General features: G+C 43.5%; 1 protein-coding gene, 1 non-coding gene and 1 pseudogene across 2 annotated transcripts in view; 2 read left to right on the top strand and 1 right to left on the bottom strand.

Annotated features, from left to right (window-relative positions):
- Window positions 1-2,312: 2,312 nt before the first annotated feature.
- OSBPL9 (oxysterol binding protein like 9) overlaps window positions 2,313-27,991 on the top strand; it is a 223,716-nt gene continuing 198,037 nt past the window's right edge. Inside the window, exon 1 of the mRNA XM_055138078.1 lies at window positions 2,313-2,361. The gene's annotated coding sequence lies outside the window, so the exon portion shown is untranslated. The remainder of the gene's footprint in view (window positions 2,362-27,991) is intronic.
- LOC129405454 (small nucleolar RNA U13) lies at window positions 8,789-8,890 on the top strand. Its single transcript, XR_008630594.1, has one exon. It is a non-coding gene; the product is annotated as a small nucleolar RNA U13 (small nucleolar RNA).
- The window catches only part of LOC129404856 (calreticulin-like), a 31,679-nt pseudogene continuing 14,049 nt past the window's right edge, over window positions 10,362-27,991 (bottom strand).

Raw genomic sequence — 27,991 nt, 5'->3', positions numbered from 1 at the left:
TTAGTGCACATTCCACACCAATCTCCCCACCAATACCCCTCCCTTCCCCAGCCTCCTCTTGCCTCCATAGCAGACAATTTACCCCATCTTCTCTCTCTACTTTTGTGCATTATGATTTGCAACACAGATACCAAGAGACCATCACTCTTGGTTCTTTATAAACTTTCAGCACACATCTCCCATCCCAACCGATCCCTTTAACCATCATTTTCTTAGTTGATCCTTATGTTTTAAAAAGCAATTTCACTTAATTGCTTGTTTGCATGTTCATTTGTTGAGAAAATTTCTATATATTTATTTATTTTGCTTGTTTGTTTGCTTTTTGAGTCACACCCGGCAATGCACAGGGGTTACTCCTGGCTCTGCACTCTGGAATTACTCTGGGTGGTGCTCTGGGGACCATATGGGATGCTGGGAATCGAACCCGGGTCGGCTGTGTGCAAGACAAATGCCCTACCCGCTGTGCTATCGCTCCAGCCTTGTTGAGAAATTTTTTGAGAAAAATTATTTTGTGCATTTTTACCATATGAAACATTGCCTGCTGTACTCCATAACAATAACTATTCATTCATTTGTTTCCTTCATTCTCTTAGCAGCCTCATACAATGGAAGGACAAGCTCTGGAATGAGAGCAGCTGGCATTTAGACTCCGGTGCTTCCCCTTGCCTACCCTTTTCTAGACTGGCTCACTCTAAGCAATTTTCTGTATATGTAAAATGAAGATAGTAATGGTATGCTTGACAAAGCTGGCATGAGAGCGAAATGGACACATTTCAGGAACTTCTCAATTTTATGAGAAAGAGCTATATAATTTGTAAAGAGATGCAAATGGAATATGGTATATGATATAGGAATACGATACAGTTATAGGAATATGATAACAGAAGTATATACGATAATGATATGAGCAGGTTATAGAGAAAGAAAATATAAAAGCAGCAAACCCGCAAATATTAACAATTACTATTCATTAGCACACAGCAGGCCAAGGAGATGGTCCAAAAGACTGGAGCACATGTTTTACATGCAGAAGCCCTGGGTTCCATCCCTGGTACTACATCATCCCCCAGCACTGCCAGGATTGACTCTGGGCAATTGACCCCTGGGCACCTACCCCTGAGCACCAGAGGGTCCTCAGATATATATTTTTTAAAAAAGAAGAAGAAACAGGGCATAAAACAGCATAGAAACAAATGTTTCACAGAGTTATTTATGTAGGAGGAAGTCTGATTTTGTTTTTAAGTGCTTAGTACATCTGCAAAAAAAAAAAAAAAAAACCACTACCAGTCACAAGAATAACTACTAGAACCACTCAGCAACTTCTGAGAAGTACGTGGAAACAAAGTAAGTAAGATCCCTGGATATTTCAAGAAGCTTTGAAAAGGAAGATCCAGGTTTTACATTAGTGAAGCTACCAACATTTAACATTTAATAACTACCATGTTAATGATAGTGGGAATAGCTACTATTTGCTGACTCTCTGCTTAGATCAAACACTGAGCTTACTTAATCCCTTACAATAACATCAGGTAATAGAAATTATCACTACCTTTCCATCAACAAGGTAAAAAAGGCAAGACATTCCCAAGTTTGTACAGAGCAAAGGCAATGGAAGAGAAACAGAAGTCCAAAGTTCATTCAATAACAGTGAATTGATCTTACTCCCAGATTCTGCCAAGCTCATGAACATTTCTCCTTCCAAGTCAACGCCCTTGCCTGTGAGTGTTACCGTTTTCCCAGTCGCCGTTCAGCCTTCTGGTCAGCAGGGACTTCTTCATTTTGCCCAGAAATGCCCTTTCAGCAGCATCTTCCATCAGCTGCCCTCCAGGTCTTGGTTCCTCAGCAGAATCCTCTCTACTTCCCTCTTCTCCCACCCTCCCCCCCATATGCCATCTTTCCTTTCCTCCTCTTTCTCTCTTTTATTTTTGACCTCTTCTTCCTGTTTTCTTTTTTCTGATTCTCCACATATTTTTCTCCTTCGCTTCTTTGCATCTTGTTTAGAATGGAAAGTTTCAAAATAATTTACAGAAAATATAAACAAAGTTAGTCCACTTTAGAAATGCTTGGCATCTTCCCACTCTCTTAAAGATGTCTGGAATGGTGTTGATTTACATACAAATATTCTGTATGTGTGGGGTAGAGAAGTGTGTGTGTGTGTGTGTGTGTGTGTGTGTGTGTGTGTGTGTTTCAATAAATATTTACTAAATGCCAACAGGATTGCTAAACCATGGTGTTAGAAAAAACTAAACACATTTTTTTTCTATTCCTCGCAGCAATGTCTGAGGTGTTACAAGTCCAACTTTCCAGAAGAGGAACCTGAAGTTCAGAATAATTAAATGACTTGCCCGAGCTACATACCTTGTGAGTAGTAGAACTAGAATTAGGAACCAGGTTTTCCAGCTCTGGGTCTAGCCCTCTTCCTGCAATATTACAGTAACAAAATCTTTTTGGTAGCCTTTAAATTTTCTTTTGAACAGTGATCAGCACAAGCTTGCATTCAATCTTTTTGTTTTTATGATAGTTTCCTTCTTTGTACATAGACTTTGTAGTTTAATGTATCATTTGCTTATTTTTCCTTTGGTTTTCTCTTGTCATAGAATTCAACTCTACAAAATCATTGCTAAAACTAATTTCAAAGAGTTTTCTTGAATAAATTTGATGGCCTTGGGTCTTAACCTTCAAGTATTTCTTGATTGTTTATTTGTTTGAGGGGCACATGTTCCTATATTTGGGGCTTCCTGGCTTTGCGCTCAGCAATCATTTCTAATGGTGCCTTAGGGACCAAACGTGGTGGATGGGATAGAACTCAAATCAGCTGTGTGCCAGGCAAGTGCCTTACCCTCTATACTATCTCTTTGGCTCCTTACCTTCAAATCTTTAATCCAGGGGTTTGAGAGAGAGAAAGTACAGGGGTTAAGTGCCTGCCTTGCATGCAGCCAATCCTGGGCACTACTGTGGGCATGATCCCTGAGCACAGAGCTCTGGGCGGAAACCCGAGCACCAGGGGGTGTGCTCTCTCTCTCTCAAAAAAAAAAAAAAAAGAATCAAAACAAAACAAAAAAATTCAAATAGTTAATCTATTTTTAGTTAATTTCTGTAGATGGTGTAAGAGAGTGAGCTAGTTTTATTCTTTTACATGTGGTTGTCCAGTTTTCCTAACACTATTTAGTGTAGCAAATGTCCTTTATCCATCGAATGTTCTTAGCTTCTTGGTCATAAATCACTTGCTCACCTACGGACGCATTCATCTCTCACCTGTCAGTACTGTTCCACTGATCTGTGTGTCTGTATTTACTCTAATAGATACTGGTTTTGCCTTATTTTGTCTTTATACTGCCAGACATTGAACTTCAAACATGCAAGGCAGGTGCTCTACTGAGCCACATCCTCAGCCCTTAATGTACACTGTTTTGAATAACAGATCTTCTAGTGTAGTTTAATAGTACTCCCTTAACATAATTAGAAAAACTAAAAGAAAATAGGATAAGTATTTTATAATAAATGCAAGAAGAGGGCCAGGGATAGCTCAGCAGTCTGATTGCATGTGACATGAGCAAGTCCCTGGCTTGACTCCCAGCATTCCATAGTTCCCCAAGCACCCCTGGGAGGGATCCCTGATAATTGAGCCATGAGCCATGCATACTCAATCCCTGAGTACTAGAAGTATTTTCCTCCTCTGCCCTGTCAAATAAATGCAAACAAGCACAATTCACAATAGCTAGAATCTGGAAACAACCTGAGTGCCCAAGAACAGGTGACTGGACAAAGAAACTATGGTATATCTACACAATGGAATACTATGCAGTCACCAGGAAAAATGAAGTCATAAAACTCACTTAGAAATGGATGGATGTGGAGAGTATTATGCTGAGTGAAATGAGTCAGAGAGAGAGGAACAGAGATAGAATGATTGCACTCATTTGTGGAATATTAAAAAAAAAATCACTATATGAGACTAATACCCAAGGTCAGTAGAAACAAGGGCCAGGAGGACTAGTCCACAGTGGGAAACTTGCCACAGTAGTGTGTGTGTGGGGCGATTCGGGGAGAGGAAAATTAGGATAGAGAAGGGACCACTACAACAATGATAGTTGGAAAAGATCTCTGAGCAAGAACTGAGTGCTAAAACTAGGTAAAGGGATAAACATGACAACCTTTCAGTACCTGTAATGCAAACCATAATCCCAGAAGGAGAGAGAGGGAGAGAGAGAGGGGAAGGGAGGGAGAGGGAGAGGAAGGGAGAGGGAGGGGGAAAGAAATGCAAACAGGACCCAGATAGATAGTTTAATGGGCTGTAATGAATGCTTTGCTTACTGGAGGCCCAAGTTCAATCCTGAGTACCAAGTAACCCACTGAGCACCACCAGGAGTGATCCCCAAGCCAGGAGTAGTGTCTGACCACCACTGTGTGTGACTGTCCCCCCAAAATAACACCTCCTCCAAATGTAAGAAGAATTTATATTCATTACTATACTCTTTGATTTACTTAAAATATCGTTTTTAGTACTTTCTTTTTTATTTTTATTTTTTTGCTTTTCAGGTCACACCCAGCGATGCACAGGGGTTACTCCTGGCTCTACACTCAGGAATTACTCCTGACGGTGCTGGGGGACCATATGGGATGCTGGGAATTGAACTCGGGTTGGCCACGTGCAAGGCAAATACCTGCTGTGCTATCACTCCAGCCCCAGTACTTTCAATTAAAATAAAGTGTTAATTAAATCATTGTTATGATTTAATTTAGTGCTTGTTGATTTAATGGACTAGAAAGAGCCCAAATCTTAGAGTCAAACCAACTCAATCATATATTAGCTGCATGGCTTTGGACAAGTTACTCAACCTCCTTTACAAAAAAAATTTGTTTTTAATTTTATTTTCATAAGGTTGTTCACATTAATTGATTACATTCAATTTTTTAACACCAATCCCACCACCATTATTTTGAATTTTACCACCACCATTCAAGCCTGCCTGCCATGGGCAGATGCTAGATAATTTTTGTATTGCTTATTACGGATATCATGAGAGGTTGCACAGCCGCAAAAGCTTCTAGAATTCTAAAATTGTAAGTGATTGGGGTCCAGGGACATCTCTGTAGGGAGCTAATCCATTTTGAGTTTCATTTGTGAGTCTCTGCGTCAAGGCCTTTAATGTGCTGAAAATTCCCAGAGGCAGTTCATGGGCATGACAGCCAGGCCCCTAAGCGTACTCAACGCCTTTGAGTCTATTCAGAGGTAGGGAATGTCCCTAACATTGTCCTAAGAGAAAACTAGAGGCAAAGTGTGTAAAGCACAGTGTCAGCAGATAATTGTTACTATGGAAATGATAGTAACTATTATCACAACTTTTCAGTGTCTGCATATTTTCAAAAGAAACAAAAGAAATGTTTTGGGATTTTTTGTTTTGTTTTGTTTTGTTTTTCTTTTTGGGTCACAACCCAGCAATGCTCAGGGGGGTTACTCCTGGCTTTGCACTCAGGAATTACTCCTGGCGGTGCTTGGGGAACCATATGGGATGCCGGGGATCGAACCCGGGTCGGCCGCGTGCAAGGCAAACGCCCTACCCGCTGTGTTATTGCTCCGGCCCCAATGTTTTGTTTTTTGACCTTAGCAATATATTAGATAGAACTGCAGTGTGGGAACAGCTGTGTGGCCAAGAAAAAGTTCCAGCCTGAGATATACAGTATCTCTCCTGTAGGGTTTGAAAATAAAGTTGCTGTTGGGATTTGTTCTTGTTTTTGATTGAGTCTCAGAGAGATTCGTTTGTTGTTGGGTTTTTGGTTTTGTTTTTGGTCCACACCTGGCTGTGCACAGGGCTTACTCCTGGTTGTACACTAAGGGAACATTCCTAGCAGCACTTGGGAGACCAGATGGGGTGCTCCGATGGAATCCAGGTCAGTTGCACGCAAGGCAATATCTCTACCTGCTGTTCTATTGCTCTGGCCTTGGTATCTTTGTTTTCTAATAAGAAAAAAATTTTCTAGGCAACCCTCTCTCCAGAAAAATTAATTTTAAAAAATCATCACTTTGAATACAGATTATTGTTTTGGCCGGTGTTACTTTAAGAATTCAGTCACTGTCATCCCATTGCTCATCGATTTGCTCGAGTGGGCACCAGTAATGTCTCCATTGTGAGACTTGTTATGTTTTTGGCATATCGAATACGCCACAGGTAGCTTGCCAGGCTCTGCCGTGCGGGCGGGATATTCTCGGTAGCTTGCCGGGCTCTCCGAGAGGGGCGAAGGAATCAAACCCGGGTTGGCTGCGTGCAAGGCAAACGCCCTACCTAAGGGCTATTGCTCCAGCCCATTTAAAAATCAGTCTAAATCAGTAAAATCATTAAACTGATTTTAAAAATTGGTTTTAATAATTCCTGATGCAAAATCAGAATATTTCATTACCACTGGAAGGCTTTTTATTCTTTTTCTTTCTTTCTCTTTTGAGCTGTCAGCAGTCTGTTAGAGAACTGTTCATTATTCGCTCTTCCCTAAAAAATACTTCTCCATTCTCCTGCTCTCTTCAGGATACATTTGACCTGCCCCTTTCACATGAAATTCATGGTTCTTCCTCCAACTTGGAATCAGAACAAGACTGAGGAGTCAATACATGTTTTGCTAGTTGGAGTTTTGAGTTCAATCTCCTGTACTATATGTTTCCCTGAGCACTGAGCAAGGAGTAGCACTGAGCAAAGCTGATTATATTCCCCAATTCTCCCCTCCGTCCCCCAGAAAAAAATCAGGACCTAAGGACCAGTCCTGCTTCCTAAAACTTACTGCTGAGTGATCTTTTTGGGACACTCACATCCTCTCTAGGCCTCCTCATTTTCATCTAGACAGTGGCAGACCTAGAAATCAGATTTCCCCTCCTTTCTTCAGATACTCCACAGAAGAAATGAGCACATAAAAAAAACTTGGTTAGGCTATAAAGCCTACAAAGTTAATTCCCTGAAATCTCCCTGGTTTCCTGTGCTAACCCATGTGGATCATGAAATAAAAAAAAGAAAAAGAAGAACAAGGCGGGGGGGGGGGGGGAAAGCATAAATCAGGGCAGTTACTAACTATGGGATCTTGACAACTCAATTCACTTGACAACTCAATTCTTGGAGCCCTCAGCTTCCCATCACTGAAGTGGGGGTGGCAAATCCTCTGCCTCCCAGCCTGGCAGGAAGGTGACTCTGACCACATGACTCAAAGAAAGTCAATAGACTTTGTTTTATGGCAAGGTTGCATGTACTGCACTTTGAATTTCAAAGGCAAAAAGTAATAATAATAATTATCTAAGGCCATATAGATTGTACGGAGGTTAAGGTGCTTGCCTTGCCTGCAGCTAGCCCTAGTTTATTCCCTGGCACTGGTTGCCCGAACACCATCAGGAGTGATCCCTGAGCACAGAGCCAGGAGCACGGCAAGATATGACTCAAACTCCCAGGCCCCCACCAAAAGAAAGAAAAAGGATTCTCTGGAAATAGGGCTAGGTTTATCAGGAAACAGAAATCAAATGTATGGTGAAGAGTAGAATTGGATTTTCACTAGTGAACTTAGAGAAGTCTGTACACATGCTGACTTATAATGATGCATGCCTGAAACATGTCCTCATGTAGTTACTTCAATAAAAAAATATTTGTGGCTGTTTCCTCCCAGTCTCTGTCCTCATGAAAGAATGCAATTACTTTTGCCCAAGGGAGGGGGAATAAATGGCTTGTGTCTGGAGGTGTGAGAGCAGAAGCTGGAGGGTCAGGAAATGTAACTTGTGTAGCGGGGGTGGGAATTCCCATCCATTCTGAGCATCACTAGGCTTTCCCCAAAGAGGATCAGGACCTTGGGGTTGCTAAGGGTGCTAAGGGGACAGTGGGGAGAAGAATCTTTGAGTCCCAAGTCTAAGAGGTGCCCGCGAGGCAGTATCTGCACGGTGCAGAACTGTGTCACGAGGAAATGAGATGACGAGATAATGCTGGGGTATTGAAAATGTTGCCTCTAAAGTTTCATTCTACACCTGGTAGATCAGAATTTGCATTAAATTAAGTTATTTCTTTGGGTTTTGGGTCACACCTGCCACTATACAGAAGTCACTTCCCTCCAGTACTCAGGTGACCCTGTGGTACTAGGGATTGAAACTGGACCTTTCACATGCAAATCATGCAAACTAGCCTCTGGGCAAACTCCACAACCAAAATCTGCACTTTTTCTGGGTTTGAGGTCACACCAAGTAGTACTCAGTGGATATTCCCAGCTTAGTATTCAGGCGTATCTTTGGTAGTGCTCAAGGGCCAGGACTGGGGAATGAACGTGGGTCTCCTGCTTGCAAAGCATGCACTCAGCCTGTTGAACATTCTTTCTGGGCCCCCAAATCTGCATTCTGTTTACTTTTACTCCCTTTTGACTTTTTCATTTTCTTTATATTATTATATACTTCATATGTTTTGTTTATACATTTAGATATTTTGTTGTCATTTGGTTCATTTAATTTTGTAAAAGGCAAAAGATTTATACAATCTGACGAGAAATCAGAGTATGGTTCATTTAATTTTGAAATCTGTAATTTAATATGATCCTCAAGTGACACAAGAGCACTGGAAAGCCTGAGCAGCTCCCTCAGTGGGGTTTTATTCCCCAGTAGAAAGATCTGTCTGCAGGGAAAGGTTGAGAAAACTTTGAGCAAACTTGCCAAATTATTTTAAATTTCAGAGTTAAAAAATGATATAATTTGAAGTGTGTCTAAGTGGGCCAGAGCAATAGTACAGTGGGCAGTAAACTTGCCTTGATGGTTGTGGACCCAAATTTCATCCCTGATATCCATGTGGATCACAAGTATGATGGTTGGCTGCTAGGGCTGTGGTGTGAGATGTGTCTCCTTCAAACCTTGCTATGGGGCCAACCCATGACCTATCTGAAATGAAAGAAAAAGCCAAGAACAGAAGCTGGGATGTGGCTCAATGGTAGAGCATTTGAGTTTGAATTTTTGAGGAAGAAAGGGAGGGAGGGAGGGAGGGAAAAAGGGAGGGGAGAGAGAGAGAGAGAGAGAGAGAGAGAGAGAGAGAGAGAGAGAAAGAGGTCCATGCAAGAATGGGAAGCAAAGGAAAGAGAAAAGAGAAGGCTTGGAGGGAATAAAAGAGGTCAAATGTGGCAACTTTTGCAAAATTCTTCCACTGCATTTGTCAGGTCAGAATGGAGAGAAAGAGGGAAGAAACATGTCAAAGAGAAAATAAGGCATTAGTAAGTCTCCATTCTGATCCCATATAATCAGAAAGACCAATTACTTTTTTGGTTTGTGTTTGGGGGAGCCATACCTCACAGTGCTCAGGGCTTTCTCCCAGCTCTGTGCTCAGGGATCACCCTTGGTGGGACTTACGGGACATATGGAGTGCTGGGGATGGAACCCAGATCTGCTGCATGCAAGGCAAGCATCCTGCTTGCTGTACTATCACTCTGACTCCAAGACCAATCAATTTATGCATATTACGCATCAGGATTCAGAGCAGGATTCCTGGCACTTCCTTCCCTTTCTCTAGTCTTCAGAAGAATCTCAAGTTGCCTTTTCTAACCAGAGGAAGTGAAACAAGTGGCAGAGACTAGTTCTGAGTCGTCCCATTTCTCCATAAGACTTTTTCATACCCCACAAACTGAACAAACGTTTTGTGGAGAATAGAGGATTCTGGCACTCAGGCTGCTGTTTTTCTGTTTTCCTTCCAGGTGCCTAGCACAGGAACCTGTAGCCACCAGAAAGCATGCTTCTTTCAGTTTTAGCTCTGGAATATTGGAGAGCTGATTCCTTTAGTTCTCTTTTGCTTTTGACATGAGTAGTTAGAAACTTAAAAGAATTCCAACCCAACCCTTGCCGTTACCTTTGGCTCATTCGAGCCTTATGCTTTCCCTTTCTGGACCATCTCTGAGAGCTCTCTTCCTGACCCAAGAAACATTTCCTGTTTTGATCATGTCTTTGGCCACTTTCCACCACTCTGGACAGACCTCTCACCTAGCATTGCCTGGATCTTTCCTCCCGTCCCTGCATTTGCTTCCCCAGCCAGTCCTCTTCCAGGCAAGCAGAGCCCCGAGGACAAGAATTGAAGGGAACAGTCTGTGGGAAGGGAATAAAGAGGATGTTGATAACAGGAACTCGGAGTTCCTGGGGTTTTGTTTTGTTTTGTTTTGTTTTTGGTGGTGATTATCAGGCTTACTCATGACTCTACACTCAGAAATTACTGTTGGTGGTGTTCAGAGGACCATATGGGATGCCAAGAGTTGAACTGGGCTTGGCAGCATACAAGGCAAGCTCTCTACCCACTGTACTATTTCTCTGACCCCTTGTAGCTTCTGTTTTGCACATGAAAGTTTACATCTCTTTTCTGTCTTATTACTCATGCCCATTAAAAAGAAAACCACAGGCCCTTCAAGTTTGGGATCAGGCGCGCTTCCAACTCCCCATCCATTGCGTCATTCCAGTCATCTGGCTTCTTGACTCCAGAGCCTGGGATATAGTCAAGGTCCTCCCAGTACCAAAACAAAAAATCCTCCATGAGGACTGACATGTCAACTGGGACAAAATGGGATTCAGGGTATATAGAGCTGAACCTGGCTCCCTATGCCCCACAATTCCAGTTCTCATATTGGTGAATGCCCAACTCAGGACTCTCTCAACAAACCCAGTGCAGAGACAGAAATAGCTCAATGGGCTAAGCACATGCTTTACATGCTAGAAGCTCAGGTTTGATCCAAAGCATTGCAGAGGGTGACTCCTGAGCACAGAGTTAGGAGCAGTTCCAGAGCACTGCTAGGTGTGGTCCTGAAACAAACACATACACAGAAACCTAAAGTGGGAAAAAAGTCTTGAGCCACTGGGAGGGGTCCTTGGGACCCTTGGTGGAGGGAGGCAGGAATCCTGGTGGTGGATGCAGTGTAGAAGCAATGTATGCATGAAAATATAATTAATAATATAAGTCACTGTATCAACAAATATGACAAAGAAATATAATAATAAAATTTAAATATACTTCAGTCCCCTCAGTTGACAATCACTTTTTTTTTTTTTTTTTTGCTTTTTGGGTCGCACCTGGCAATGCACAGGGATTACTCCTGGCTGTGCACTCAGGAACCAATCCTGGCGGTGCTCAGGGGACCATATGGGATGCTGGGATTCAAACCCAGGTTGGCCACATGCAAGGCAAACGCCCTACCCATTGTGCTATCACTCCAGCCCCGACAATCACTTTTTTAATTTTTAATTTTTTAATTTTTTAATGAATCACTATGAGATACTGCTACAGATTTACAAACTTTTGTGCTTGTGTTTCAGTCATACAATGATCAAGTACCCATCCCCCCACCAGTGCCCATTTTCCATCACCAATGTTCCCAGTATCCCTCCCACCACCCCTGTGGCAGGCGGACTCCCTTTTACTCTTTCTCTCCTTTACGATGTTGTGTTGACAAGCACTTTAGCCATGAGTGCCCTAAGCACAACTAAGTTGAACTTTCCTTTGTCTGTGATCTACCTTCGCCCAGTTATGTGCCCTAATTGTCCTGCTAGGTCTAGTCTGGTGCCACTTGCTGAAGACTTCTCTTGGTGACCTACCTTGTGCTCAAGTTGCTTCCAGACTCACCTTAGTCCTTCTTAGTCACAAATACTCTGCTTTAACTTTTATATTTCTTCAGCTCTGGAATTTCCAAGGCTCTGCTCTATCCATCTGGCAGTTCTCCCTGGTGCTGACTGTGTTCAGACAGATGGAAGGTTTTGATGCCAAACCCAGTAGACTCACAGTCATTCAACAGCCGTGCAACTGAGAAGGCTCCCTGTGTCACCACTGAGGTCTGGGATTCCTGAAGGGGCTACCCTGGGGATTTGGGGGCCAGAGTCTTCACTGAGTCTCACCTATCTCATCACTCTCCACTTCCCCCAGAAGAAAGAAGTCTCTTCCCTACTCACCAACCCTTGACACAAGACTGAGAACATGAGGTGCCTGGAAAGGGTCTTTCTCTGAGGCTGCTAGAAGAAATGAAGCCCCTGATTTCCCTATGATGCCTAAGATCCATCTCTTACTGGGTCACCCCTGACTCTGTCTCTGTCCCAGGGGACTGGGACCCCATGCTGACCCTCCTTACGATGCTGCTGTCCCCCCACAGGCCGCTCCTCAGAGACGGATTCCTGCTTAGACTTAACAAGTCCCATGTTACCCATGGTTTGGCCTTCAGCATCTTTCCTGTATGAGATGGTCGCTGGCTCTGGTCTCTGGAACAGCAAGGCTGAGGTGGTTTGTCCAGGTTGCAACAGTTCATCTCCCACCTGCCTTGAACATCCGAGCCCCAATGCTGAACTGATAATTCTAGTTCGTTTCACAACCTGTTATTTCCAGGCCTACAGTGGTGCCTTTGTTTCTGTTGCTCTCAGATCCTGGAAGACTTTTTCCTCCAACCCGAGATCCCACCTCCCTAGCTTTAATGACTGAAATTCAATGCATTATTATCATATAAATGCCACATATTAAGGACTTACTTCTGTACCAGGCACTGGTATAATGTTACACAGGCACTGGTATAATGTTACAATGTTATATTTATCACATTATCTTTTAATTTAATTTTTGTTTAGGCTTACACCAAGCCGTGCTCAGAGCTACTCCTGACACTCAGGGGACCATGTGGTGCTGGAAATTAAACCCAGGACTCCTACATACAAAGCATGTGATCCAGTCCTTTGAACTGTCTCCCTGGTCCCTTCTTACATTACCTTCTTTAATCTTCATAACCATCCTCCCAGTAACGATGACGGTCCTTATCCCCTTGATCCTGAAAGAGCCTCCAGTACACCATTGGGCTACACTAGCACATGACAGGGACGAATGGAAACATTACTGGCACCGGCTCAAGCAAATCAATGGACAACGGGATGGCAGTGATAGTGGCAGTGAACCATCCTCCCAATGTTTGTGTGTGAGTGATTTCTTTTTTCTCTCTCTCTTTCTTTTTTTTTTAATTGAATCATCGTGAGAACAGTTACAAAGCAATGATCAGACACCCATCCCCTCACCAGTGCACATGTTCCACCACCAAGAACCCCAGTATATTTCCTCTCCCACCCCCCACCCTGCCTGTGTGGCAGATGGTTTTCACTTTACTCTCTTTACTTTGATTACATTCAATTTTGACAGAAAACCCACTATTATTTGGAATTTTCCCCCAACAATCATTTTCCCCCAACAATCAGACCTGCCAAAAAGGCATCATTATATAATTTGTTTTCTCTTGCTGATAATGAAGATCATATAATGTCACATGCTGCAACAGTGGCTGTGCAGTTTTGGAATTCTGGTATTTAGTAATTAAGTCCAGAGGTATTTCTGCCACCAGCTGCTGCGTTCTGAGATTGGTTTGTGTGGCTCTGGGATCATGGTTGTTCAGGAGCGAAGGAGTCGTTTGTGGGCAGCCGCTTAAGGTCTTGTTTGGGTGGGGAGCAGGGCCGGATTTCCCCATGCACCCCATCACTGCAAACTCCTACCTTTCTGTCCAATTGTCTCTGAAAGGTGGCGGTCACCATTCTGCCGCAAAGGGGAAAGGCTGAAGGACAAAAACCCTTCCCCTCCCGAGGTGTTCCCGGCGCGCCTTCCGCCCAGAGATGAACCAAGAGCCTCGGCACGAGAAGCAGAGCCTCCCGCCTACTGACTGTGATCCTGAGGTCTCCTAACCCATTTTGGCACCAGAGCAGATTCTTGCAGCCATGCATTTTGACTGCGAACTGACCTACAACCTCGTGCAGCCCGGGGAGGGATTTTTTTCCCTCTCCACCCCATTTTTCTGAGCGAAAATGGCGGCAGCGGCAGCAGCCACGCGGTGAGAGCCACCCTCTAAGACCCCTGCACCAGGAGGTAGGACTTTCTTTAGTGACGTAGCCTGTAGGTGATCCTGGGAGGGGAGGTGTTCCCGGCGCGCCTTCCGCCCAGAGATGAACCAAGAGCCGCGGCACGAGAAGCAGAGCCTCCCGCCTACTGACTGTGATCCTGAGGTCTCCTATCCCATTTTGGCACCAGAGCAGATTCTTGCAGCCATCCATTTTGACTGTGAACTGAGTTAAAATATTAGAAACCCAAAACCGCGCGGCCTCAAAGTCTTCACCTTTACCAAGTAAGAGAAATTATTAGATGATGCTTATTCAGCAGGCCTGATTGTTGGGGAAAATTTCCAATCAACAATAGTGAGTTCTGTATGGAAATATGAAATGTACTCAATATATAGAGAGAATAATGGGAATATCATCAGCTACTTAGATGGGGGGAGGGTTGAGAGGGGGGTGTATTGGGGTTCTTGGTGGTGGAACGGGTGCACTGGTGAAGGGATGGTGTTTTAATCAGTATTTAACTGTGACTTAAACCTGAAAGCTTTGTATTTTTTGTTTTCACGGTGGTTCAATAAAATATTTCTTTAAAAAAAAAAAAAAAAAAACCCTTCCCCTCCCAGGCCTGATTGGGGCTGTAGCTCAGTTCACAGTCCAGGAGCATTTCTGCCAGCAGCCGCTGTGTTCTGAGACTGGTTTGTGTGCCTCTGGGATAATGGCTATTCAGGGGCAGAGGAGCCATTCCTGAGCGGTTTTTTGTATATCAGGAAAGGTTGCGCGGCAGACCCGCAGTTTGGAGAAATAGTCCTTGTCCCCACATACTGGAGCCATGTTTGTAGAAGCTCATGGTCCTTGGGATTCCATCTGGAGAAGGCGGGGAGACTGCACCTGCTCCATCTGGGGCACTCCGGTGTTATTGGCTCGGTTTTGGGTCCAGAGCATTCTCCGGCATTGTGATGCCCGCCGGCCAGGATTCTTCACTGCTGAGTGTGAGTGATTTCTGACTGTGAACTTGACTTTCATGACAGTTATTTATTTTTGCACAAGGTCTGTTAGTAGGATGTGTTCTCAGTTAGTGAATGGGAAGTCCCTTGTTGTTTGACTCCAGAGTCAATATATTTCCACCTACTAATTTGAAAACTCGGGTATCTTGTCTGCAGGATGCACTATTTGCAGACATTCATCCCATTTCCTTGGTTTCCAGGCAGAAGAGAGTTTTACCTTCTTGGGATATAAGACTTAGTCCCAATCACCCTCCGGGCACCAGCTGCCACTTGCCGGTTGTTGGTTTTGACTTCATAAGTAGTATTGGTGTGAATTATTAGAGTGTACAGGTGAGTGTCTTTGTTGATCTAGAAAGGGAATAGGAACTAGCTGAGTTTCCTACTAGACCTCTTTAGAACTTCAGCCTTAAATGCACCACTTGAAGTAGACTTTCAGCTCCCGAGCCACCCACACACTTACTCAAAAACACCCTCTACCACAACCCTCATTTCTATTTTTTTTTCTTTTTGGGTCACACCTGGTGATGCACAGGGGTTACTCCTGACTCTGCACTCAGTAATTACTCCTGGTAGTGCTCAGGGGACTATATGGGATGCTGGGAATCAAACCTGGGTCAGCTGCGTGCAAGGCAAACACCCTACCTGCTGTGCTATCACTTCAGCCCCCACAACTCTCATTTCTCTCGTTAACCTCACAGAGCCTGGGTGGGTGTCATTCTCCTAAGGACACACTCCTGATCTTCCCCAGCCCCTACCTGCCTTCCTCCAGCCCAGCTCTGACCCTTCTTTCCTCTCCTCTATTTCTGTTGTGTCCCATTGGTCATGAACTGCCCATGGTGCGGGGCTATGACTAATGCATCTTCTGTGTCTACAGCTTTCAACATGAGATGACTCCACAGGCCGAGCTTGGTGTGTGTGTGTGTGTGTGTGTGTGTGTGTGTGTGTGTGTGTGTGTGTGTGTGTGTGTGTGTGTGTGTGTGTGTTTGGGGCAGGGCAGTCCACAGTCCTGCCGGAAAAGGCTTCAGACCTAGACAAAAGTTCTCTGGGCCCTGTGGGCTCCTTTAGACTCACCTTTTGCCTCAACTCTGTACTCAGCTGCAGGGCCACATTCTCAAGTCTTCTTGTCTTTTCTCATGAAATGGCCCATTTTAGAAATTCAGCCCTTCCTAAAATGACCATAGCCCCTTCCCAAGCCTTCATACTCTTCATTCAAAACTCTGCTCAGGAAAAAACCTCTAGCACTTTCCTACCAGGGCCCTATGGCCCCTGGAAGGCCCCCCAAGATATTCCTAGGGGGACACAGGTGAAAATTGCAGGAATGAAAGGCCATAGCACAAGATTAGGGAACCAAGCAGTAGGACAGGGACCGCAAGAGGAAAAGAAGGTGGGAAGGGGGTCATGGTTGAAAAAAGCCTAAGAGACACTGTTCCAGGATGCACTTTCTAAGCCTTCAGTTTGGGGAGGGGCTTGTGTGCTCCCACAGAGTGTGATGACACTAGGTGGTTCCCCTGCTGGCCCTCACCTTCACTGTGCTGGGACCTCGGGGAGCTCAGGGGCCGTGGTTGGCTCACTTTGTCCCCAGCACAAGGCCCAGCACCAAACTGGAATTGAATGAATGCCTGTAGAGTTGTTGCTGGCAGCCAGCTGGTATCCTCGGGCCAAACTAGGTCTCACTAACTTCATGTTACTAAGATAAACGCACCTTCTATTTCTTAGCCCAGCACGATGTGCCCAGGACTCCTCTTCTGACACACAGCCCAGATTGCTGAGCTGCGCAAGCATGGTTCCAAGGGCGGACGATGGCTTCTCAGACTTTCAGGTTAACTGCTCCCATGTAAGCACCTGTCACTTCCAGCACCCCACTAAGTTTTTCTTCTGACCTTTGTAAGGGAGATGGCAGCATTCAATGTATAGGACTTTTGCAGGGATGCACTGAAATAACATATCTAACATGCTCTCTTTCCCCTTTACATGCTCACCCTGCACTTGATGGTCTTCTTGTTCTCATGGTATTTCCCTTGGTAAGGAAGGATAACTTGTACTTTGTTGTTGCCAAAGCAACAGATGTCAGGGCCCAAAAATTAAATCCCAATTTCATGCTTCATGCCACTTTTTGGCAGTTTGCCTGTGTATTAATCAGGGTCCCTGTAGGAAATAAATACCACACTCAAATTTGGGGAGGGGGTGGTGATTTGAGAAGAATTTAATTAAAAGTCTATGTACAAAGAATGAGGAGAAAAAGAAGGAATAGGGCAAGGGAGAGAGCTCAAGTGGTAAGACACATGTCTCGCCTAGGCAAGACCTGAGTTTGATCTATGCAATGCATGCCCCTCGCAGCAGCCCATGTATGACCCTAGCATCCCCCAAGTACCACCATGAGTGACTCTTTTAAAAACAAAACTGTGATCTGGGGTCAGAGGCAATGGGGTTATTACCCACCCCAGCCTCTTTAAGTCTGGGAGACCAGGAGAAGCAGTCACCAGTGCCTCAAAGAAAAAGGGCTCTGTGGAGATGGCAGCCACCAGAGAAGCTGTGACTTTTGGTCCTGGGCACAATTCTCTCTCCTTTGTCTGATCTTCTGCCAAGTCTTCCAGTTAGGAAACCCAGCAGGAAGCACCCCCACCCCCACCCCACCCCGCTCCCCAACCATACCAGGCACTTTTTATCTTGGCACTTCATTCCCCAAATAAGTAAATGTTACCATCCCCACTTTTAGTTGGGAAAATTGTGGGCCAGAAAAGTTAAACAGTTTACCCAAGATCAAACAGTTGGTAAGTAGCATTGCTGGGATTCAAACCCAAGTCAATATAGAAACAAAGTCTGGGGCTTTTTTCTGCTCTGAGAAAACTTGAGAGAGCTTAACCTGAGGAAGATCAGAGAATGGGGTTAACCTAGTTTTTCAATCTCATTTCCCACTGTTATTACTCTCCAACACACACACACACACACACACACACACACACACACACACACACACACACACACACACACATTGGTCTCTGTGGTTTTTTTTACTTGCATTTAAATTCAGCCTCAGAGCTTTTGTGCAAACTGTTTCCTTTGCCCTCATTACATTTCCTCCATCTCCCTTTCTGCCTAATGAAAATGAACTTGTTTTTCAAAGAACTATTAATACCTCCTCCCAAAAGCCCCCATTAAACTGAGTCATGACAGCTTTTGTGATCTTATAGTGGCTCACCAATACTGTTTCTAAGTCTCCCATTCTGTCTTTAAAAAATTGTTTATAGACCCATCTCCACCAAATACAAGGTGGACTAGAAAAAGTATAGGCTTTGAAGCCAGACACACTGAGTTAAAATTCTGGTTACCCACTTACTCCTCTTGGGACAATTTCTTGCCTCTATTTCCTCATAAAATGGAGATGGCAACAACCCAAACTTGTTGAGTTTTATAAGCATCAGATAAATAATATTTAAATTAAAAGGGAAAAATCACATTAAAATGATTTTCAATATTTCTATGAGACCTCTATGTACATACACACATAAAAACTGTGAGAAAGATAGTCTCAGAATAGAGGTGGGTGAAGAAATCCATTTTCACAGTCAAAGTACTCTATTGTTCTTCATAAGAAAGAGAAGGAAAATAAGGAAGAAAGACTGAAAGAGGATACACAGTCACAAAGAACAAAAAGATTGAAAAGGATTTTGTTAAAGTCTTGAAGAAAGAGAGGTGAAGCTAACTGGGGAAAAAAATAAATAAATATGGGGGCTGAAGGGATAGTACAATGAGTAGGGCATTTGCCTTGTGCACGGCCTGCCCAGGTTCAGTCCCTGGTGTCCCATATGGTCTCCACAAGCACTGCCAGGAGTTACTCCTGAGTACTGCCAGATGTGCTCAGGACATCAAAAAAAAAATAAAAAACAATAAAAGAAAAGAAAAGAAAGAAAGAAGCAGAGACTTTACAGGAAATTCTGCTACATTGTGCACAGGGTAACTCATTCCTCTGACCGCGCACAAAAATGCTCACTGAAGTCAGCATTCTTGATCAGAACTTTGGGGGCTGAGTGTGCTGCTGTCCTTTTTATTTAATTTTTTTATTTTAAATCATAACGTTGGTTGAACTAGATTTTAGTTTGGCGCAAAGTAAGAGCTGCACAGCACCCAAAGCAGCCAGTGACTCACTGAGGTCACAGCTGCCATTTTCTGGATACCCGAGGGGGACCTGATCAAGTTGCCCACCCTCAGAACACACAGTCTTATTGTAATGGACCCATATGTGACTTTAACACCAGGAACGCCCCCCTGCATGAGTCTCTTTGTAGTTACTGGACGCTGGACGCTGCCCCTGTGACTCTTCACCCCTCAGGTCTATTTTTATTACCAGTTAGGTTCGAGTTGCTTTCTCCCAGGTCTTTGAAGAGCCTCACTGCACAGGGAGGTGCAGCTCTCACAGCAGGAATTTCCTGTTCCAAGTCCATCTGCGGCTTTTTGATTCCACTGGTTCCCCTCAGGGGGCTGGTAGTGACTGCTAGCAGAGCGCCTACCAAACATGATGTCATACTCGGATTCTGTAGGCAGATCCTCCTGGTTCAGCGTGTCGGGAAAGAGTTTCACATAACCGCCACCACAATCCATGCCTTGCTTATGTTTTACTGAAAACTGAGCCATTGCTGAAAGGCTTGAACCTGGTTAAGAGGGCATAAAACTTGGCATCTTCACTAGTCTGAAGACCTGGGAGCTGACAACAAAGACTCTTTAAGCTGAAATACCTGAAAAGCAGCCAGAGAGACCTGGTAAACAGATTTGCCAATTTTTTTTTTTTTAGGTTCCTCCTGTGTACATGTGCTGTGTTGGATGCTTTAAACACTTGACTTAGTCAAGTCTCAGAGAGACCCTGCAAAGTGGATACTATCTCCACTTTCCAAACTTGGAATCAGAGTCGGGGGAGTCAGGGCTCCAAAGACCACGCAGCTGGTAAGGAGCTAAACTGGAATTTTACCCTATTTTATGACTCTTCATTGCCCCTATACCCAATTATTTTTTATTTTAAGAGATGTTTGAAGACTGTTCTGCAGCTTTATAAGAGCATGAGCCCTCCTGCATGGTCAAAATCAGGCTCTTTCTTGCACAATTAATTGCTGGGGTAGGAAGGGGCCCAGTACTGCCTCTAAGAACCCATAGTAACCATTGCTAACAATTAGAAACACCAAACACGATAGCCCTTGCAATTTTATGCTGATTGTCTTGTTATCAGTTATTAAGTGTGGTTAATCCTCACACAGGGGACTGCAAACATCTCTACTCTAGCATTAAGTCTTTCACCATGCACTCCATCAGTCCAATTCCAGAGCCTCCACCTTAAGATTTTACTGCTCTCAGGGGGCTGGAGCAATAGCACAGTGAATAGGGCGTTTGTCTTGCCTGTGGCCAACCAGGGTTCAATTCCCAGCATCCTATATGGTCCTCTGAGCACCACCAGGGGTGACTCCTGAGTGTAGAGCCAGGAGGAGTAACCCCTGTGCATCACCCCCCCACAAAAAAAAAGATTTTACTGCTCTCCTGCCCCTATCACTCCTGCAGAATTTAGGATCTCGGAGCCTTTCGACTCCCAATCTCTAGAGAGGGAAAGTTACTGATCAGAAATCATATGGTAAATCACAGTTCTTTAATTAATAAATAGAAATTTTTTGAAAAAGAAATCATATGGTGACAAAGAACAGATGTAAGTGAATTCCAGCCTAGTGGTCTTTCCATGCAACTGCCTAGGTTACAGGGAATGACAGAGACTCACACTTTAACTCTGAGCTTCAATTTCCTCATCAACTGTATCACTGTATCACTGTCATCCCATTGCTCATCGATTTGCTCGAGCGGGCACCAGTAACATCTCCATTGTGAGACTTGTTGTTACTTTTTTTGGCATATTGAATATGCCACGGGTAGCTTGCTAGGCTCTGCCATGAGAGCGAGATACTCTCAGTAGCTTGCCAGACTCTCCGAGAGGGACAAGGGGATCAATCCGGATCAGCCACGTGCAAGGCTCTACCCGCTGTGCTATCGCTTCAGTTCTCCTCACCAACAAAATGTGAATAATTATTTGTACCCTGAAGGAGGGAGGCAGAGCAATAGTATAGCGTTTACCTTGAATGCAATCAACTAGAGTTTGATCCCTGGCACCCCATATGGTCCCTCAGGCACCTCCAAGAGTGATCCCTGAGCACAGAGACAGGAAAAAGCCCTGAACACAGCTAGATTTGACCCAAAGACAAACAAACAAACAAACAAATTTATGCCTCTTGGCGTTCCTGTGAAAGCCAAAGGAAAAGGAGGTGAGAAAAGCATTTTGTAAATGATTGACACCAAATGCAAGGAACTAGCATGATCCAGGGCTTGGTGAGGATCCTTCCTTTATGATTCCACCAGTTTGTACTTTTCCTGGTCACACTGGCTTTGTCCAGTCTTTTTGTTGTTGTTTTGATTATTTTAGGGTCACGCCTTGTGATGCTTTGAGTGGGATCACTTTTGGTGGGTTCAGGGGACCACATGTGATTCTGGGGATTGAACCTGGGTCAACCTTGGGTATAAGACAAATGTTCTACCTGCTGTACAATCTCTCCAGCATGTCAAGTTTTTTTTGGGGGGGGTCACACCCAGCAATGCTCAGGGGTTACACCTGGCTCTGTACTCAGGAATGACTCCTGGTGGTGCTTTCGGGGACCATATGGGATATGAGAGATTGAACCCAGATCAGCCGCGTGCAAGACAAACACCCTATCCTCTGTACTATCACTCTGGCCCCAGCATGTCAAGTCTTAATTAAGTCTTCTTGAAGAACTTGTTAAGTTTCTATGAAAAAGGTCATTTTTATGTCCCCAGCATCAAAAACAAGATCTGGCACAGAGAAAATGCTCAATGTATGCTAAATTACACAGATGGAATATGAGTTCCGATTCAGAGATCTCTTGAGCATTTATTGAACTGGCAGCTCTATATTAAGCTCTCTGCAATAATGATATTGCATTAAGACCTGCCTGTATTTTAAAGCTTATGCTTACTTCCCCCTCAAGTGGTGTTAAAGCTAGAGAAGACTTAGAAAAGGCATGAGAGAAAGAGCATTGGACTGAGAGGTAGACGTCCATGCCTTGAATCTTTCGCTTTCAAACATCGCTGTGTACCCTAATGAAATCCTCCCTCTCTGTAACATCATCTGTATCCAAAAGTCCTTTTAGAAAGTAAGGGAGAGTCCTGAGGTGATAGTACAGTGGGTAAGGCACTTGCCTTGAATTCAGCCAACCCTGATTTGATCCCCGGTACCACATATGGTCTCCCAGGTCCATCAGGAGTGATCCCTGAGCACAGAGCCAGGAGTAAGCCCTGAGCATAGCCAAGTGCAGCACTAAAACAAAAACCAAACAGAAAGAAATAACAGAAGAAAGAAAAAATAAATAAAGATATATAGAAAGAAAGAGAGAGAGAAAGAAAAAAGAAAGAAAGAGAAAGAAAGAGACAGGAGGGAGGAAGGAAAAATGGAAGAAAAGGGGGGAAAAAGAAATGCAGGAAGAGAAAGAGAAGAGAGGGAGAGAAGGAAGGAAAAACAGAAGAAAAGAAAGGGAGAAAGAAATACAGAAATACAGAAAGGAAGGAAGAAAGAAAGAAAGAAAGAAAGAAAGAAAGAAAGAAAGAAAGAAAGAAAGAAAGAAAGAAAGAAAGGAAGGAAGGAAGGAAGGAAGGAAGGAAGGAAGAAAGAAAGAAAGAAAGAAAGAAAGAAAGAAAGAAAGAAAGAAAGAAAGAAAGAAAGAAAGAAAGAAAGAAAGAAAGAAGGGAGGGAGGGAGGGAGGGAGGGAGGGAGGGAGGGAGGGAGGGAGGGAGGGAGGGAGGAAGGAAGGAAGGAAGGAAGGAGGAAGGAAGGAAGGAAGGAAGGAAGGAAGGAAGGAAGGAAGGAAGGAAGGAAGGAAGGAAGGAAGGAAGGAAGGAAGGAAGGAAGGAAGGAAGGAAGGAAGGAAGGAAGGAAGAAGGATCCCAAGGAATGTGCTAATCAGGAGCAACAAGCAGAAACTGCAGCAGAGAGGCAAGGCTCTGCAGACAGCCCTAGGAGTGTCCTCTCAGACTGTCTCCACTTCTCTCTCCTCTGGGAACAAGCTTCCAGAGCAGGTTTAAATGAGTTTTTTTCATGCTCAAGCCAGTTCCTAATTCTCTCCTCTAATAAACATGAAAATGAGATTCATAACAGTAGCCAGAAGAAAGAAGATGAGAAATCACTCCAGGGAACAATCAATGGATTCTATTTATAGAACAAAAGCTTTTTCAGTTAAAAAAGAAAAAAAACCAACAAAACACTCACATTAAAAAAATCCCTTGCCTGCAGACCTTGTAGGCAGATCTCTGCTTCCTGTGTGATTATTCAGCTCTTATAGCAGCTTGTCTAAGGAGCAGGGCAGGTGCCGATAGTTATCTCTGTCTAATATCAAGGCTTGGAGAAGGGAAACCCTTGCCCAAGTGATTCAGTTAGCAAGTGCTGAGAGTTAGCCCAGAGTCCATCTGCTCCACTTTCCGCAGTAACAAGCTGCTCCAGGGGAGAGAACACTGGGAGGTCATCCAGCGCTTCTCCCTGTTTCAAGAACAGTTTTACATAAGAAGCCCTAAAGCCAGGACGAGCAACAGAGGCCAGCCGGGAGGAGTCCTGAAGTCAGACCTAGCCCCAGATGTCAGCTCCACCTCACCCAGCTGTGTCTACACGCCTGGGAAACCCCCAGCCTCCGAGGCCCCTCTGCATGGAGCTGGCACAGTAACGGCTCTCAACTGAGGATGAATGGTAGAATGTGGCCAAGGCCTTGGGTTTTTTTTTTTTTTTTTTTTTTTTGCTTTTTGGGTCACACCCGGTGATGCTCAGGGGTTACTCCTGGCTCTGCACTCAGGAATTACCCTGGCGGTGCTCAGGGGACCATATGGGATGTTGGGAATCGAACCTGGATCGGCCATATGCAGGGCAAACGCCATACCCACTGTGCTTCAGCCCTCAGGGCTTGGTTTTAAAGAACTATTATCCCCCCAAATGGACATTATTATTTCTGTGAAAAATGTATCTTCTCCATCTACTGCATTTTTAATTCAAGAGAGATTAATTGGTAATCCTGGATAAAATCAACTGTATAAAAAAGTCAGAATTTTTCCAGTTAGTCTATTCCTGATTTCCAGTATTTACCTTTATCTTTTTCTTTGTCTCCATAAAATTTTCCAGCAGAGCTGAAATTTGCCCTAATTTGGCCTCTGTTTAGTAGATTTCACCCTCGTTTCATCTATCCATCTATAGAGGCCAAAGAAAAACACCATATTAAAATAATTTCTAGTTTTTTAAGACAATGAAATGCAACTAAGGGAGCTGGAGAAATCATAGAGTGAGTAGGAAACTTGTCTTGCACACATTGCCAACCCAGCCCACCGGTTCAATCCCTACCACCCCATAAGGTTCCTTGAACTTTTCAGGAATGATCCCTGAGCACAGACTCAGGAATAAACCTTGAGCACAATGGGTGAACTCTAATCCCCCAAAAAGATGCAACTAAGATGGATCAAGATATAACAGTAGGGGGAAATATCACAGCATATTCCCAAAACCCCTCTTAACTCTCTGATACCTAAATCTCCCCTTCCATGTTCTCTTTGCTCAACCACCAAATAGTTAAACCACTTCTGTATTAATGCTTTATCCTATCCTGCATAAGAAATAAATGTTTAAAACCTCCACAGGAATATATAGTGAAAGGTATGAGAGATTTTCATAAAAATAGATGGGAAATGGTTAGGAGACTAAAGTCTTAAGTATATTTATGTTTAGTGAAATAAAATCAACTCACCAAGTAAAAAGATGGGCAATACCATTTTAAATGCTGTAAATTAATCATGTTGGTATTAGTAATAAATCTACATTTACCCTTTTTTCATTGCTTAAACTTTTTAGATTCTCCCTTGCAGCTTTAAGGAGTCACTGAGAAGTTTGCTTTGCTTTGGCATGGATGGCATGGAGACAAAGAGACATTCTTTTGGGAACCTGGCACTCCATCCAAACATTCAGTGTCTTTCTGATTTTACGCTTCAGAGTTGCTGACTCCCACTTCCTGGACCCGCTGTGGTCCCAGAGTCACGGGGCAGGGGCCGTTTGGCCAAGATGGAAGAGGTCTTGGGGAGAGTCCTAATCTCATTCCTTCCTGTCACAGAATGGGAATCCCTCAAATCCTACTCCCTAAATGCTAGGATTATTGCCTATCTGGTTTTGTCCATGAAATGCCAAATAAACATGCAGTCAATGAGATCATCCTGAGCCAGCCCTGCTGGTTCCTGTTACTGATTTGAGGACATGGATGAGTGTCTGTGAGGCACAAGAAGGGTCTTGGTTTTACAGTCTCCTCCCCGCCTCTGAATCTCAGCATTACAGGTGCCAGGGCATTACAGTGACAACCTCACCCAGTACTCCAATTGTGAGAGGCCCCAGAAGTTTCTTCCTAAAGTTATTGTGGGTTAAATTAAATGGATCCTGCATCCTTGAATATAATTGGTCTAAGGAAAATTGATAAAGGTTAATACCAGTGTAGGGGCTAGAGCAATAGTATCATGGATAGGGTGCTTGCCTTGCATGTGCCACCCCGGTTCAATTCCCAGCATTCCATTTGGTCCCCTGAACAGGGCCAGGAGTAATACCTGAGCATTACCATGTGTGGCCTAAAAGCCAAAAAGGAAAAAAAAAAGCTTAATTTGATCCAAAATAAATAAAAGTAGTAAAATGGAAAAGAAACAAAAATATTAATGTAATGTAAAAAAGTGTTTTCATATATTAGGGCCTTTATGACTTCCTAAAGCTTTCCCTCACTTAAAGTCTATGAACAAAGCCATAGGTATTGTTTTTTTCATTTTTCATCTATAAAGTGATGGACCTGAGATTTCAAAATCTGTCTTCTAAAGATACAGGAAAAAGGCCTATGAAGAAAACAAATATATAATTAACCATAATATTACTGTTTAGCAAACAACCATATGTCAGGCATTGTGCAGAATGCCTTAGAGGCACAAACTCGCTGATTTTCATAATGACTCTGTGAATTTCCTATTTTTTGCTGTAAATTCAAAAGATGAGGAAAGTGATGCTAAGAAACTTGTCCAAGAGAACAGTTTGCAGTTAAACAGATAAAACAGTCTTAAAGCCAGTATTATGCAACCCCAAAACTGTTCTTCCAACTCTGACACACATGGCCACATGGTCTTGTGTACATGTCAAAAGTTGAGTGTTGCTCAAAGATGCAAGTCAGTTGTAGTACTACATAGTTGTAATTCATAAAGTTATAAATTTTAATTCATAAGTTTGAGTAATGTCTGTCTTTCCCACCAAACTAGTCTCATAATTAATGTACTTGCTATTATTTTTCAGGTATCAATAGCCAAAAATATTTGTTCAATAACTGAATGCATACATGATTATGCCTTTTGTCTCAGATTCTCAGACTTACAAAATGGATTCAGTCACTCTGTTTAACAAATACTAATTGAGCCTGGCTACATATAGAAATCATGTTCAACTTTGACCTTCACTTAGTAGGATGTATCTTATGGTGATTCAATAATTTTTTTTTAAAAAAGAACCTAGTAGGAAATATTAGAACATAATTCAGAACTTTGTATTACCGATTATTTTCAGGGTAAAAAATTTTCTTTTTCTTCCCTCCCCCATCCCCGGGGATGGGAAGGCTCCCAAGCAGTGCTAAGGAGACCTAGGGAACCTTCCCAGGTCTGGACAACTGGGCCAGTGGTTCAATGAAAGGGTTGGAGGATGCAGTGCTTACTTGGGTTCTGTGGTGCTGGGGATTGCTCTGACCACTCCAGCAGTGCTGGGGCCTCCAGGGTAGTGTTGATCAGGGTATCTCGTAGTGCTGGAAACTGAAAAACTGCATGCAAGGCTTATGCCTTAATCCCTGTACTACCTCTTGGCCTCTAGGTGATGTTTTGACACAAACCAAACCTGACACATTTCACATGATTAATAAAGTCCCGCTTTAATATTTTTAGTTTTTTAAAAAAATTTTCCACTTTAATGTTTGATACTTTTCCTCTTAATATCTTTTTATGTGTTTCAGGGCCATACCCCAAAGTGCTCAGGGCCTACTCTTGGCTCTGTGCTCAAGGAGCACTCCTAAACTGATTGGGGGGACCATATATGGTGCCAGAAGTTGAACCTGGGTCATTTGGCTGTACTATCTCTCCAACCTCAAGAAGAGTTCTCATAATTGAGATCTAGAGGGGAATATTCATTTATTTATTTTTGTTTTTGGAGTCACACCATGCAGTTCTCAGGACTTACTCCTGGCTCTGCATTCAGGGATCACTCCTGGTAGATTTTGGGAACCATATGAGGTGCCAGGATTTGAACCTGCATAGGCCATGTGCAAGGCAAGTGACCTACCCACAGTATTATGGTTTTGGCCCTAGAGAAGAGTACTTACAATCCAAACCTTAAAAAATTTTTTTGGTTGTTTATTTTGGGGTTACGACTGATGGTTCTCAGGGGCTACCCCCTGCTCTGTGCTTTGGGTCTCTCCCAACAATGCTCAGGGAATCATACACAGTGCTAGGGATCAAATCTGGTCTTTTACATGCAAAGGCTCCTTGAACTATTTCCTAGCAAGAGAAGAGTATATTAGTCAAGGTTGGGTGCTATATTAACCAAATATCTGTAGATATCAGCACACAATCACATTCATGTCCATAGAGACGAAGAACCAAGGAGGTCACATAACCATGATCTCCAAATCACCCCATTCCACCTCTTTTCATGTCTGGTATGCAATGTAGCTCAAATCAAAGACTCAACTAGTGATTCATCTCTGCCACTAGCTTCAACAAGATCTTTAACTTTTGTGAGATTCCATTTCTTCAGCTGTAGGAAGAAGTTGCCAAATTCAGACTTCCTGGGAGAATTAAAACTGCAAGCAATGTAGCATGCAGGTACTCTGAAAAGACTCAATGAACACTGTTGAATCTATATATACTTGACTATATAAACAAATATATACAACACCAAAGGCAAAGAAAAAGAAATCTTTTTTGGGGGTAGGAGCAGAGAAGGAGCCACACCAGATGGCGCTCAGGACTGCTCTTGGCTGTGTGTTCAGGGATCACTCCTGGGTGCACTTGAAGGACCATATGGGGTATTGGGAAT

Source organism: Sorex araneus, chromosome 5, assembly GCF_027595985.1.
Source record: "Sorex araneus isolate mSorAra2 chromosome 5, mSorAra2.pri, whole genome shotgun sequence".
Classification (NCBI taxonomy): domain Eukaryota; kingdom Metazoa; phylum Chordata; class Mammalia; order Eulipotyphla; family Soricidae; genus Sorex; species Sorex araneus.
Note: the sequence above shows the minus strand (reverse complement) of the source record. Positions and strands in the feature narration are given on the sequence as shown.